The following is a 16114-nucleotide window of genomic DNA, read 5'->3' as shown; positions in this document are numbered from 1 at the left end:
ATATTATTTAGCGGCGCAGACGCATTATGCATATTATTGGTATCATCCTCATGCATGGTTGCAGTTTCTCAAACCGGAGTTCACCAGCCTCATTCCACTTCCCTCTCCTCTATTTTCCCACTCTGGCTCACTAAGACTCCCTCTGAAATTCATACCTTACAAACCACTAGCTGGGCTTGGGAACGTGTTTGCAAATATTTGGGGGCTGAGCATTTGTATTCTCCACATTTGCCCCCGCTGGATAACCCATGGCTACCCCCTACTACCGAGGCGCTGACGCCTTCAGATTTTGGGTGACCTGTTTGAAAATGAACAAAAGCGTTCCATAGCGGACTTGACAATAGATAGGGAGGAGTCTGCACTGGACTGATTCATGATACACAGAACATGCACCTCGTTAATTAAGGTATTAAGGCCCCTGGTGACAGAACCCCCTGACTTTCAGCACCTCACCATGTTAATTACAACATCTGAAAGTACACACCTGGTCTCTAGATTGTACCATCTTGCACAGACGCTCCGACCGAGAGTGGACGGGCCGGCGAGGGCAGGTTGGGAAGAAGATTTGGCACATCCTCTGACGGACAAAATGTGGAATTATTGTTGTGAACAGATTAGATATGTTTCAAATAATTATAAGCAAAAGCTGTTGCATTTTAAGTATTTACATAGAATGTATGTTACCCCCATGCTGGTTGCCAGGATGAATAGCGCTAAACCAGATAATTGCCAGAGATGTGTGATGGAGCACGCCGATTTTATTCACTTGGCATGGAAGTGCCCTGCTGTCTTGACCTTCTGGGAGTCGGTCTTTGAACAAATTGGCTTAATGGTCGAAACTACTCTTACTCCCTCACCTTTGCGGGCACAGCTGGGATTTGTTATACCTGTGCAGGTTGGCATCAGACGTTTTACTGCAATTGCATTTCTGTTGGCCAAAAGGCAGGTCTCTCTGCACTGGGGGGCCGTCTCCCCACCATTGAAGGCCTGGTTGAGGGATCTGATGTATTGTGACACTACCAGCGATATCTACGCATCCTTGCTTCCCCCCGCCTCCCGGCCAAAAAACATCTGGCAGCCGCTGCGCTTCTACTTGCTGCTCCACCCCGAACTCACTGATTGATGAGTCTCTTTACTAACGACAATTGCGATGATAGCTAGCCAACTGAAATGGAACATGTCCTAAGATCCATTGTAATACGAACCTGCACTGAGTGTTTTTTCTTGGTTCGGTTGTCTGTTTGTTTGGAAAACAAGAATATGTTCTTGTTCGATATGCCATATTTGTCAGTGTAACCTGCAATGTCTACTTGTATGTCAATCTGTTGATATTTAAACAAATATTATGCATATTATGGCTATTATACCTCACATTAAAATCTCAATAAAAATAAGTTAAAAAAACAAAAATTGGAAATACTAAACCTTCTGTGTAGTACTCAGCTTTCTCAAGATTGGGTGGATGACTGAGGTGATTTGTTGTATGCAGGTTGCGGTGATAAACACGTGAACTCCAAGGGAATTATTTGTGACTGTTAGTTCTAGTATGGAGTCCTGGCCCTTTGGTATGTGAGACTGTAGTGAGAGCTGCGACCCTTAATTGCAGCTCTCCTGATCCAACAGGGTTCTCAGGTGAATCCACCCCAGAGGTGCCAGACGCCACCCTCTCCCCAGTTATATGAGAAGCCAGCCGAGGGATAAAAATATCGTAATCTTTAGGAAGATGTTGAGGAGACTTACACAGGTGGGGACACTTCTGCCGCAACATACATTAAATTCAGTTATGCCCCCAAAGCTTTATCCTGATTTTGTAGCTTGTTTCTCTCAACAACGGACCTCATGGCAAATGACTGTCCCCCCTTGCTTTGCCCCCCCCCCCCGCTGCTTTAGGTGAATACCCCAAGCTGATTGATGTGGTGGCTGTAGCTTTACCAAGCTGAGGCCTCTTCTTCTCATAGACCAGTGGGGGTCTGTGATGCTTGTTCAATGCCTTTATTCCATTAAACTCTTGCATAGTTGTCATAAGCTTTTAACATTTCTAGTACAGCATTATACATATTGGTTACCTGCTCAGTTGGAGTAGGATTAGAAATGATCTCAGAAAGTAGTTTTGGCTCAGGAGGTTCCTCTGGCAGTGTGAGGAATATCACAAATATAATTTGGGATAGTCTGTGGTATAAATAAATATCCAGTGGGGTGGACAGTGCTATGGCTGTATAGTCTTGCAAACTAAATTATGTTATTGACATACATATATTCCACATTTTAAATAGTTGGCTATGGCGGAGTTGTTTGACGAGTTTGGGTTCCACAGTTAACTCAATGTAGCTTTTTTTCCCTAAGATTAACAATAAAAAGAATACATTTATTTTGCTGGTCTCTGTTAATCGAGACTATGCCGAAATCATGCATTCTGCAATGTGAATTTCTTCTGAGGTTTTCTGCCACTTTTTCATAATTACTGTTTGCAGGGGAAGCAAACTAGCCAAGCCAAATGACCCCCTTTAAGTTAACATATCACCACTATTGTGGGTGACGGTCTTCTGTCCTGTTGAAAGGAACCCATCAAGACTTTAGTAAAAGGTTTAGGTCTAGGAATCTTTGTGTTAGATGAGCTCAGTAATTGACAGATAAAAAGTAATTTCCACAAATTAGGCAGAATGAATTACTCTTTATACATTATATTATGTAATATATATAGCATGCACACTGCTGTTACCAGGACTTGGCATCACCAAATGGTATGATATCATTCCTATGCGATTTGGGTTGACAAAATGTAATAGGTATAATAAAAAATGTATTTTGTTTTCCATTCTAGCCAGTTATAGTTAGCTCTGATGTACAGGCCCTCCCCAATTAAATGCTCATGCACCGTTTCGAATAATACTACCTTTGCTAATTGCAGGGCTTTAGTTAAATAAACTAAAGGGTCGGCCAACACAATATAGTAGGTATGTAGGCACATTCCTTGCTCTTATTTTAGAGGAATTAAAACATCTTTTAAAATAAGCACTATTGCTAGAGAGGTTTCCATGTTTCACTGACTTCCACAGAAAGACTCTCGTTGATGGACTGCGTATTACCATAACAGGAAGGAATTATTGAGACTTTCGAAATAAATGTGTGATAATGAGAAGATGGAGTTGTTTGCGCGAGAAATAATAATTATTATGGACACTTGTAATTGAGAATTTTAATGCCATACCGTACACAATAAGGAACAACGGTTAAGACTGTGAAAATGTATGTGGGAGGATAAGAAGAAGGGATTTCTGGTATGAAAATAATGAATAGCGAAGCTACTTATAAATATGATTGACCTAGGACTATAGAGAGTGGCAATAAATAAGACTCCACATTGTTCTGTGATCTTGAGTAAAGAAAATTCCACTATATTGAAGATACATTGGATTATATCAATTAAGAGGATATTGAGATGAAAAGAATATTAAATCCTGATGAAGGATACTAAATAACAGGCCAAACTATGGATTCGATATTGTGAAGAACAAAGACAGCTATTGGAGAAGGATGCACTGATATTGATTATTGATAGATTTTTGGATATTTAAATATGCAAATGTCATGGATCCTTTTTCATTCTCTTGTCCAAGATTTTATTGTTTAGAGGGTGAGAGGGGTCTTTACTTGGTTTCGTTTTCATGATGCATCTGATTATTATGAGATTGAAAAAATGATAAAAACATTTTCAAAAAATGTTTTTGAGAGAAAAAATATTTGAAATAAATCAGAGGTCTATTTGGGTACTTTATAAACTGAAGGAGATAGGTATTCATGTTTTCTGATATACTAATTGGTGGGTTTTGCAGTGCTGGAATCGATGATCCAGTCTGACATCTCACCTCCCACAACCTCCTTGCATAATCCAGCCTCTGCCCTTTATCTTCCCTACTCACTTATTGTGCCTCTTCAATACTTCACCTACACCCAAACCTCCCCATATCCACCTTACCTAAACCTACTCATCACTTTAACTTCCCTCACACATTTTGCACTGCACACCTTTACTTTTAAGCACCTCTTTACTTTTCCCATAAGCTTTAATTTCTCTTTAAACCTGTTTGCATCTGATCCTTCTTTACTTCAAAAATTTCCTCCGCACTCTTATGTAATTTTACCCTTCAATTTTCCCGCCCTCCTCCTCTCTTACCCAACACACCTGACAATTCCTCAACTCCTTGCATTTTACCTTCACTCCTACTGGACTCCATAAATGTTTACCATGAAACAGCACTCTCCCTTTACTACATTTCACACCCCTGCTAAATCAAGTCTTTCGCTTTACCACTCCAGTCCTCCTCCTGTGCACAACTCTTCCTTCTTCCTAGAGGTGGTCATCTACCTAGACTCCATATGCATGAGGAAATCCTACGAATTATGGAATATATGCATGTGAAGACACCAGATGAAGACCGTAGGAGGATATCGACTGCCAACAAGTCATCAATGAAAAAGTTGATAGAGATTACAGATTTACTATTCTTATTTCCAAATCCGCGACTACGTACCTTGACAATGTATGCAGATGTGAAGATAAGAAGTTAATCTCATGGACCACACTGCTAGAATGGAAGAATTGGTGTTCAGAAAACACATGCTAAAATGGTGGTTACAACTCTCAGGTGATATTGGATAATGCTCAGCACTGCATACCATTCTTTTTAATGTAATGAATGAGTTTCCTTTTTCTTGCTGTATTCTGAATCGCTATAATACTGTAGGGGCAGGAGTGGCGCCTGGGTAAGAGTTTTATGCGTTAGTGATTAAATACAAATGAACAGAATGATAAAAAGAGAATAGTTAATCTACGATGGAAACTGGGCAACAGATGCGATTTCGGACTCACATAGAATGTTAAGATCAGAACCTGCTAGAAATATATTGAGATCGTGAGAAATGCCATGATGAAATTCACCACAGGGTGAAATATGGGTCTGCCATTTATTTACCAATTAATTAATAAAAAGGATAAACCGCTCCTTTTCTTTCATCTTGATTCAACAAAATAAGGGAAATAAATTATTGAAAAATGCAGGTGCAATCTGCCGATCAAACCGTCTAGTTAATTTATTGGATATGCAGGATAAAACCAACATGAGCAGAGCAAGCACACGAAGAATTATCGCATCAAATATATCCCTGTGTAACTAAGAAGGCTTTCACTACCTTCCTCCTGCACTTATTATTTACTATTATGATTAATGAGGTTTGTCCAAAACCTTTTTGAATTCTACTGCTGATAAAGCCTGATCACAGCTGCCAGTATCGAGCATTCATCATCGCTACCTTTGTTTTTGCACCAACATTTTGCCAAGACGTTTTATTACATGATCCCTTTGCTTCACACAAGTATTTCACTTAAATATACTCAGTAAGCCATTGGTAAAAATTCCACAAATCTAAGTAGCAGTCAAGTTACTTTTAGTACACTTTTGATTAATAGTTTTACAGTGGATTTTACCATTTATGGTTCTGGTGCTACCAGCGTTGATGAGTATGGTTCATGATCGAGTACCAATTCTCCCCTGTCGGGCAAACGTTGGGCAGCCACACTCGGTCACAATTTCTGTAACTGGGGATGAATGTTTTCATTGTTCAGCATTCCGTCCATCATTTGTTCCTTTTGCCTTTGTCGCCCTAAGTAGGAAGGGTATGCCCAGACGTGGGTCCCGTGCTCACTGTGCCACTGCCCCAAAACCGGCCCCAGGATGCTTGTTTCCGGTCCAGGGAAGATCTGGCTTGGCAGTTCGGGCTGGACTGTTCCCAAGAGGCACAGGGTCAAGACTGATTTGCATATGGATAGGTCCCAACTGGGTTAGGGTGGTGAGCAAAAGAACGATGGATTAAACCCAGATTTTTGTGATTGGGGATGAATGTTTCCATTGTTCAGCATTCCGTCAATCAATTGTTCCTTTTGTCGCCCAAGTGGGAAGGGTATGCCCAGACCGGATCCAATGCCCACTGTGCCACTGAATTCAAGCTAGCCTGGCTGATATGGGGCGATTCCCCGAAACCGGTCTCAGAATGCTTGTTTCCAGTCAAAGGAGGATCTGACTTGGCAGTTTGGGCTGGACTGTTCCCATGAGCAACAGGGTCAAGGCTGATTTGCATATGGCTAGGTCCAAAATGGGGTGGCATGGTGAGCAAAAGAAGATGGATTAAGCCCAGATCTTTTTGACTGGGGGTGCATGTTTGCATTGTTCAGCCTTCCGTCTATCATTTGTTCCTTTTGCTTCATGTTTGTATCAACAACTAAAATATTTCACATGTGGGCTGTTTCAGTATATGGGAATGCCCAAGCCAAAGATATCTGACGGGGGCTGAAATTCAGATTTACCAGGTAAAATCATGGAGAACAGGTTTAACATTCTGTTTCTTATAGAGCTAGGGCAATTATCACCCTCCTCACCGACTACAAGAAAGTTGTGTGCTGTACTAATATTCTATCTTGCAGCTAGCACAAGTATTGTGTGCACATAAATGCAGCATGAACAGATGAACTAAAGAAACTGGCTCAACCGGCATCATTTGCTACTATTTTTTCCAAAACTTGCTTGGGTCCTATACTCACTTTGTAAAATTTGTAATCGGTAGTAAAATACTTTTCAGGTGTGTTTGGCTCCCATTTCAACCCTTCCAGCGGTCACTACGCCATGGATAAAGCTAGAGCCCATACAGCTTCTGGTTAGCCTGAGCTGGTAAAAAGCAGGCAGACTGGGATTTCGGTGCTGTGCATTAGCCGTCTAACTTTCTGAATGCATGCTTGCGCTCGCGCACGGTTACCGGGTGACTCCAGGTTACAATCTCGTTCCCACTCTCGGGCTTTCAAAAAAGAATGAACTTCTTTCCGGTTCTGTTCATTAGAACCAAGACACCTGAAAACAATTATCTGTAAAAGTAATTTCGAAGACTTAGAAACCTGTAACCCAGTGACATGGATCTAAGCAGGGGGATAGTTACCAGTGGCAGCGGGGCCCCAAGGTGGGGGTGCTGCAGCATGCTTTGCTGCATGGTCAAAACTGTTTAATTACACAGAGCCTGCCTCGAATCTTGCTCTGTATTTACTCTTACGGGAAAGTGTGGGGGGGGGGGGGAGGGATAAGAGAGAAATGCAAATGAAAGGTAAATTAAAGAAAATAAGAGGGGTGAAAGAAAGACGGCTAAAAGAGAAAAAAGAAACAATGGGATAAGGAGAAAATGAGAATGAATGAAAAAGGATATAAGGTCGTGCAAAAGAGGAAAGAAATAGAAAGGGGCCTGAAATAAAAGATGCCAGGGATAGCCGAGAAGACAAATGAAGATAAGTGGGAGACAGAAGGGGGCAGAGTGCGATAGAGGATTGGGTAAGGGAAGAGCGAGTCAAATGAAGAAAGAACATGAGAGATTAGAGGAATAGAGATAGGGTGGAAAGACAGCACGAGTAACTAGATCTATAAGCAAGGGTGCAGCTACCATTAGTGCAGATGTGTTGTCACACCGAGGTCCAGAGGTGTGTGACACCCATCCAGCGCCACTGAAGGTTACCAGATAATTCAGTGTCATAAAGGATGCAATGCTTTAGAGCTGGCATTTTCTTTTTGCAAATAATTGTTTTCGGGTGTATCGGGTTATGTAGGTAAACTAGGTGAACCTGGACTACAACTCCCATAATGCACAAAGTTATTAAACCAAAACGGGAAACAATGAATTCTCACTAACATGGGGTCATCTGGTAACTAGTGAGACACCTAGTAAGTTGACATTCCAAGCCCATTTGGTCCTACAATCTTACCTCTGGTGGTTCTGAAAAGACAGTGAAAGCCAAAGCGCAGGAACATTACTACCACTGATACGGGAGGTGCAGTGACAACGGGGCCCAGGCCGCTGTTCTATTTGCTACCCCAACAGCAGTCAAAGTAGTTGTTTTCCTTGGCTGCCCCTGGCATCCTTGCCACGCTACTGCCAGATTGGTGCCGAGTCGACCCTCGGCACAAAGGGTAAATTCCAGATGAGAAGTACTGCGATGCACTTACCTCGCGGAGACGCTTGAGTCCAGGGAGTTCCTCTGCTTCGCCTGACTGTGCCCCCGCCCTTCCAGGCAAGTGCGGGCAGGCCGCGCGCCAAGGAGGCGTGGCAGGGCGCAGTAACCACTACCGCTCGCTCTAGTTACGTCTTTTAAATGATGTTACAATCCTCCTACAGGTTTTTCAGAGGTAAGAATCTGAGGTGAAGCGTAGTGCGTAATCAAATCCAGTTCTTAAAGTACAGCATATGAATCTAGAATTGTATGAAGCTGCAAAACTGTTGTTACAGGCAAGTAACTTGCTTCTTATTGGTAGACTGCCCCTGCATGCTTGTTTTAGTGAGCCAGCGTCTTGGACCCAAAGAAGACCCACATTTGCGAGTTGCGTCTTTTCTAATAACACTGCTGCAGTGTTTTACGTGTTACAAAAAGGAGAGGGGTTGCTATGAAAGAGGGCTGTTTTTCTTAAATTCACTGAGATTTAAAAAAAAAAAAAAGAAATGTTGCTAAGACTCTGTGCCCGGATTAGTTTACAATGGTGAACGACACCTGAATATAAGTGAGGCCACTTCTGCTCAGCCCCCCCTAAATCTGCATACATTAATGGGCCAGCCCAGTGAGTGACTCGACTGCCCCATTGGTAACACAGGAGGAAATCAGTGGTCGAAGTGGGGGAAAAAAAGTAGGGGAAATGTGGGCGGAGCATCAGGGGGCGAGAATGTTCCGAGGATTGGGTCAGTGGGCGGAGTCAGAGGTGTGGCTAGAAAGAGCAAAACATCCCAATTTTTAGTATGTTTGGCATTTCACTGACGAGTTACAGCTTATAATGTTATTTAATGCAACCAATAGATACACGTTTATTTGAGGTTTAACCCCTTGAGTGCCCCGCCCTTTCCCCGCCCTGTGCCGGCCCTTTCATTAGCGGGCGGGGTTCATGACAAGATAGTCTCGTCATGGGCACAGCGCAACCGCGCTCCATGACGAGACCATCTCGTCATGGGCACCGAAGGAGTTAATAGATGAGTTATTGACATTGAAATACATTTACAATGTGGGATACGTATTCAATCACAGAATGTCCCAAATACGCATATAGGTGGAATCATAAGCCATTTGTGTCCGAGCCATGCAGTTTCTTTCATTAGCACTACTCCCTTTTTCTAACCATTTCTGAACATAACATTTGGCTTTAGATTCGATGACAGGAAGCCCCACGTGTTGGGGAGCACTGTTGATGACATAATTCTGTGCCCCACGGTCAATGCAAAATTGTATTCATGTGTTTTTACATGCTTCACGCAACATGTCATGAAGCCAGCATTAGATGCCTCTTAGTTTCCTGTTATTGTATCTAGACCTAGCACTCTAAAACAACCCAGACCTGCTGGATTTGCAGATGCTTTCAGCAGTATCAGATGAATGAGATACAGCTATTTTATGAGTAGTTTGTTTAATTACCACTCAAGTTAGATAGCAATCAGAATTGCAAATGCATCAATTCTGAAATTATGAGACTCAAACAATGGTAGAGCCAAAAATAGGTAGTGGTCCTCAGATTATTTCAATCAGTTATTTTCTCCCCTACAGGCTACTATCCCCTGCAATCACTATTAGGCACCTTCCTCCTTTGTCTCTCCATGAGCACTGTAGGTGTCTAGGAATACCACCCACCAGAGACTGCATGAGAGAAGTTCAAACATGAATGGCAAAATATCCTAGTTTGCAAATGTTTTCCACATAATTATAACTCTGCCGTGTTTGCCACATAAAGCACCATCTGCTTCATAAGCTGATGGTTTTACCTAAAAATTTGTTTGTATCTCAAATGGATCAAAACAACGTGACTTGTGTTGCTGTGAAGTGGAGGGCCCTTTACTAAGGTTGACTGGTCACGTTCTCAGGGCTGCTATTAATGAGGCAAAAGCTTTGCAGAGACTGTTAGTATGTGTAAAAATTTCAAAATAACAAAGTATCAGAAAATGTACCACATTAAACTGCAGTCTTTCTTTGCTGCATAATTTAGTCAACACTGCAACATAATTTTGCCCTCCATTACTGCGTAATTGCAGCGGCCCAAAAACAGGCAGCACATGTTAAAAGTGCTTGCTGCTTGAAGCAAAGAGACACCGTGAAGTTTGAGAACTTAGGGACATATTTACGGGAATGGTGGTGCAACGCATCAAGTTACTTTGCTGTGCTGCCCTGCGTCACAGGGAAAGGGCAGAAATGCACCGTCTTTATCCAAGACGGTGCATTCCTGCCCTTTCCAAGTGTGCTGGTGCCGTTTCGTCAGCCTAGCACCAACGCAGGCACCCTTGCACCATGGTGCAATGGTACCTCCGTTGCATGCAGCATTGTTTTTGTTCACAAAAGCAAACCCGAGAGGCTTTTTCTTCTTTGTAGGAGTGCTGCACATATAGAAAGAGGAAAATAGGGATAAATAAAGATGTTTCTCCTTGTTGTGCCTCCCTCGGGGAGGCGTAAGAATTTGAATCCGTCCCAGGTTTACAAGTCCGTGCAAATCTGGGAATGCATAAAAAACGTGCAACGCTTCCCTTGTGCAGAGTAAGTCACAGCAGAAATTTGCGCTGTGTTGCATTACTCCCTATTTATGAAGCCATGCAAAGTGACTTTGCGTGGCTTCATAAATATGACTTGCAGATTTGTGACGTGCATTTACCACGTTCCGTGGTGCAAGCATGACGTGAGGCCCTTGTAAACATGCCCCTTAGTCTGCTGTGCATGCAAATCCTGCATTGCCAATCCCTGGTGAGTTGCATTAATACTGCTGGAACAAGGCCAATGGAGGCACCTATGTGTGAGGCGGACTGGCGCAAGGGTCCTGTGACCTCAGTGACAAAGTCACTGCTGTTCTAGGGTGTGCTGCTTCGTAGGCCTACCCGCAAGACTGTAGGTGAACTTCAGTATGGATTGTGATGGACAGGCCTTCAAGGTTAACCCACACTGGCCACCGGTAGGGTCCACTTGCTGGTGCTTAGAGACCAGGGCTTCTATGGTCTAGTATGGCCTTCTAAGGTCTAGTAGGGGAATGTGCTCCCTCAGGAGAGTGGTCTGATGGACTGGTCATGAAGCCAGATTCCCCAGTTCCAGATTTGGTAGCTCTGGCCGTAGTGCCACATCCTATCCTCCCTGAGCACCCTTCTGTCCCACTGAGAGACACTTGCACTGCCTTCAGCTACAACCCAATTCTGCCCCATTATAAACACCTGGCTGTGACTCAATTCAAATTACGCACTGCCTTAAAAAAGTAACAACATCCTGGAAAAAGTACAGTGTGATGCATGCGAACGCAGCAAGCAAGCCTGATGACTGCAAAAGGGACACGGGGAGAGGGTGTTCTCTCCCCTAGAAAATGTTGGAAAAAATTACATAAATGGTGCATTCTACAACACATTGTATTATGTATTCCATTGTATTAGCTTTTAGAGAACAGTAAATGATGACCTTACGGTGCATCAGGATACGACAATCTTGTTGGGGCCCTTCAAGGATTCCCTCACTATCACCCTCCAACAGCGCCCCTCATCTCTCCACTGCCCCTCTCTCACATGTATTTAAATTGTTTTATAGTGCCTCTCATACCAGAGAGGGACTTGGAGCACTTTACATCACGCACACATACAGAGACAATTAATCATACGTGTGTAAAACAATGTTTAGAAAATGTTTACAACACAAAAGGGGCTACAAGGTGTTAGGATTCACATGCCATCAATTCTGGTTGGCATTTTTTTAAGATCTGGAACACAACCCGAGGGTTCAAAATGTAACATAGTAGTTGGATTTTCTAATAAGAATGTATTTCTTCCCAAACAAACCAATTTTAGCAGTATTAGGATAATGAATGATTGGGGAAAAAACATAACTTCCAAACCCTCACCATGCAGTTTGCATGCAGCTCTCTGTGACAAAAGCAGTAACCCACTGAGCTTTGCCCATTAAATACAGTTCTGTAATTTGTATGGTACAGGTTCTTTGCAGCAGGCATTTTACCCCTCTGCGCTACAATGGATGGGTCAAAACTGGCAATAGACAATGCTCCAATCTCTCTCCAACAGGAAGATCAACCACCAGAGATATAAATCTTGACTCTTTTATTGTTGCCTGAAATCTGCTGGGCTTACAAGGAATCCTGCAGTGATTTTTGCGTTTTTGAGAGTAAGAAGTGAGTCATTGTGCTGGACAGCCCTACGGGTTTTGTTACTGGGGGTCGGTTTTGCAGCCTCCAGTAATAAAACCAGCCTCCCCTCCGATGCCCAGTACACCAGCCCGGCCTTGGAGCCAGGGCTTATTTGTTTTCACAGTCAGACCCCGGATGGGGTTCACAAGGGGCTCTGGTGCTCGGGTGTCACAGAAATGGACACCTCGGGCTGCTTTTATGTTATATCCTTAGAAAAGGGTAAACAGTATTTTCAAAAAGACCACATCCCTGAACATAGACAGAGAAGCAGTACACATTTTATAAAATATAATACGGAAAACAGCAGATAAGACATTAAACATTTTCCACATTTATTTTTAAAAAGCGCCAAGGTTTGAGCACAGTCTGCCACGAATTCCACATGAAGTCCTCTTTCTTTCCGTGTGGTATTGTCAGTCTGGGTGAGCTGGAAAATAAAGGGCAGATGAGGTCAAGGGCGGGGCCGACAATGTGTCCTGATGTGTCCATTGTATTGGTCACAGTGGGGGCAGGTGGGTGGCCTCCTCACTAAATGAGGTGTAAATCACTGCACAGCCGGGCCCATCAGAGGTAGCCGGGTTTTTGTGCCGATTGATTGCTCCTCCAGTGCACCACGGCTCCTACAGTGTTGCTGGGCAGGTCCCTGCCCACAGTTACAGTGGGGAAGGGGGAGGCCTTCCTCGCTCTGCAGCACACCGGCCTGGATGATCCTGTAGTTTTTTTTTTAAACTCAGAGCATTCCTGTCGTCCTGGGACGCATTTTTGAAATGAAGAAGTAGGGGAACGGACTTTGTTAAATTAAACAAGTAGGGGCACGCCATGCCCTTCCGTTCCTGCCCACTTCAACCACTGGAGGTAATAGAGGCTTGTCTGCCTCAGTAAAGGCTGCTCAGCCCCCCACTGGGCTCCTGGCATCCTCTGAACTGCACAGAAACAGCCCAAATCGGCCCACAGCTGCAACTTGTATACCGGCCCGAGTGCTCGCCTTACCAATCCGACCCTGCCTCTCTCTCTTGTGGGCATCTAGCACCTATGCACCCTTAGGGTTGTGTGGGCGGCCCTGTGCCTGGCCCGGGCTGCAAGTGCTGTGTCTGCCATGTGCTGAGCCCCTCTACTAACCATTCACCTGCTCCCCTAGTGCCCCTGCCGTCGGGCATCCCAAAGACACGTACTTCAGCGGCTCCTTTTAATAGGCTCTTGTGCTCGTTCTAGCTGTCCTTCTGTGCTTTCTACGCCTGTGCCCCCTTCGAAGAGACCACGTCTGCGACGCCCATGCATCTGGTTTGGGTGGGTCAATTCTACCAGGGGCACACAGCACATGCAGACTGTGCCACCACTTGCCCCGTTAAACTATCCCTGCACAAAGGCCCTCCTTGCGCTTGGGCCGTTCAAATGCCCCCGCTTATCGCATTCTTGCAGTCCTTCCCACCTCCCGGGTGACTGCCCATGCGAGACATTCCACGCGGGCCCCTATCTGGTCCGACTGTGCCTCCCCGGCCTGCATCTCAGCCCCTCCCAGACGGGTTAGTGCCCACCGGGGACTCCCAGGCCATTTACCCACTGACCGCCCACCTCCCCTTTCTTTAATTACACACTCTTGTTGGGGCAAAACGTCCGCAGTTTATTCACGTCAATCATCATCAGACAATTCACTGATCAACACAAACTTCACGCACATACATCTGATATTATTCATTTATTAACATTAGGTTTGTTTTAGTCTATTGTCATGACAGCATTCTCTAACAGCGCCTAAAGGGATAGCCTCTCTCTTGTGTGTATCTAGCACCAATGCACCCCTAGGCTTCACCTTGCTGCCGAGATTTGCGTGGGCGGCCCTGTGCCTGGTCTGGGCGGCAAGTGCTGTGCCTGCCCTGTGCCAAGCCCCTTTACTAGCCATTTGCCTGCTCGTCAGTGCCCCTGCCTTAAGGCATCCTATGGACACATACTTGAGTGGCTCCTCTTAATAGGCTCTTGTGCTCTTCCTAGCTGTCCTTCTGTGCTGTCTCTGCCATGCTGCCTGGGGTTTCCTGACCTCAGGTAGCTCCCCCAGCCTTCTAGACTACTACTATACTTGTCGATCTCAAGGAATATGCATTCTCTGCGCCAGTCCCATCTTTTGAGATGCCCCAAGGTGTGGTATCATGGCTATCACCTTGACATTACCATAGTTACTGTTACTAGATGCTGATCACTGATCTAGATTGTTGAGTGAGGCATTCAGTTAGAGAGTGGTCTTGTTGTGTATGGATGTACCTGCTTACTCCAATAAACTACTTATCCTACCAGATACTTGTTGGAGTCTTACTACAAACTGGCGACTGAGGACCAGATGAGAATCCATTTTAGTGACTTTTATAAACAAGATTGTTTTCTTCAAATTTTTATTCCGTGCACATTCATCAAAATAGCTGAAGAAAAAATGAAGATGGAAAGAAAAAGAGAAATTACATATTCTACGTGAGCGGATCTACTTAAAGGAGTAAGCAGAGAAGAACCGCTCATCCAAGGAAAAGTCACTGCTCTTACTGTGACTTTTGAATCCAACCTGTGACTCTTAAATCTAATTAAACCTCGTACTTTAAGGAAACATTTACGACATCGAAGGATCGTGCATATTCACCGTGAGAAGATTTTCAACAGATTTGTGAGTCAACTTAATTGTGCTTACCGGCGATATTCTACTGTAAGTCAACTTAATCGGGCATACCGGCGATATTCTACAGTTGACATCTTCACGGCATCTTTTGAAGCGACGACGTTCCAAAGAAGACGTTCCAGCCCGCAATCAACATCTTCCATTCCTGTTCACGCGGAGGAAGAAGACAGAGATGCTGACTCTCAGCGAGCGTAAGTGAACAATCAGGAACATCGGCGCAGGAACAAACGTCTGCACGTCATTACGTCACCACGTAAGGTCACGTAACGTGACCGTACGCGACCGCCATTTTGGATTTCTAGCATTAGGGCGGAACGAGTGTAAAGGAATACAAATCCGGGAACTTTACACAGCAACAATTGAAGGCAAAACTTCGGCAATACTGCTCACAGCAACAATCGGAGGTAAAACGTTAATCAAAAACGTGACATTGACATTGATTTTCTTTTCTCCTTTTCAAACTATATAGACTATATTCACGGTGACATGCACACCTTTGCTTGACTGTTGCATGTTGTCCTTACAATGAACAGCATGCCATAATTTAGGATTCAACCACTAGGCAGACCATATTAGTCATAATTTATTATTATTCTAACATTGATGTGGGTTAGGTGCAATTCCAAAGTTTGGAGTTGGTAGTAAATCTGTATTTACATACATATATTCATACTTCTCTCTCATAAGATTCACCATTGTGCATAAGAATGGCAAGTCAAGGGTGCGGACTTGGGTTACCAATTCCATTTCTAACTCGCCCAGGTGAACCTGCACTAAAATGGCTAGATTGGAAAGATTACTTTCTCAATTACATATCAGCATTAGAGGAAGAAAATGAAGATGAATTCACAACTTCTAGAAAGAAGAAAATGCTTTTACATAGTTTAGGACCTGAAGGGTATAGAATTTATTACCAAATGGGAAAAAAAACTAGACCAAGTGAAAACTCTAATGTATTCTTAGATGCTTTACATGATCTTGATGCTTATTATCAACCCACTGTATGTGTTGGAATTAATAGGTATGAGTTTTTTCAACGCAAACAACAAAAAAATGAATCAGTGGAAGATTATGTATCTGCATTGAAAAAGCTTTCTGTTAACTGCCAATTTGAAAATTTACATGACAGTTTCATTAGAGATCAGCTCGTAATGCATTCAAACAACAGTGCTATTCAAGAAAAGCTATGGGTCTGCGGGGATTCGCCTTTAAATGAAATTATTGCTAT

At 43.7% G+C, this 16114-nt stretch overlaps 1 protein-coding gene across 4 annotated transcripts in view; it reads right to left on the bottom strand.

The window, feature by feature from the left end:
* UNC13D (unc-13 homolog D) overlaps window positions 1-16114 on the bottom strand; it is a 697875-nt gene that overhangs the window by 635928 nt on the left and 45833 nt on the right. Inside the window, exon 1 of one of the 4 annotated variants that reach the window (XM_085616968.1) lies at window positions 8037-8079. The exons of 2 other annotated variants lie outside the window; for them this stretch is intronic. The gene's annotated coding sequence lies outside the window, so the exon portion shown is untranslated. Of the gene's footprint in view, window positions 1-7795; window positions 8080-16114 lie in introns of those variants that run through there. One more of the 4 variants, XM_085616966.1, reaches the window with a different exon arrangement.

The sequence above is a fragment of the Triturus cristatus genome, chromosome 7 (assembly GCF_964204655.1).
Source record: "Triturus cristatus chromosome 7, aTriCri1.1, whole genome shotgun sequence".
In the NCBI taxonomy this organism is placed as follows: Eukaryota; Metazoa; Chordata; class Amphibia; order Caudata; family Salamandridae; genus Triturus; species Triturus cristatus.
The sequence above is the reverse complement of the archived record's forward strand: the minus strand, read 5'-3'. Positions and strand labels throughout refer to the sequence as shown.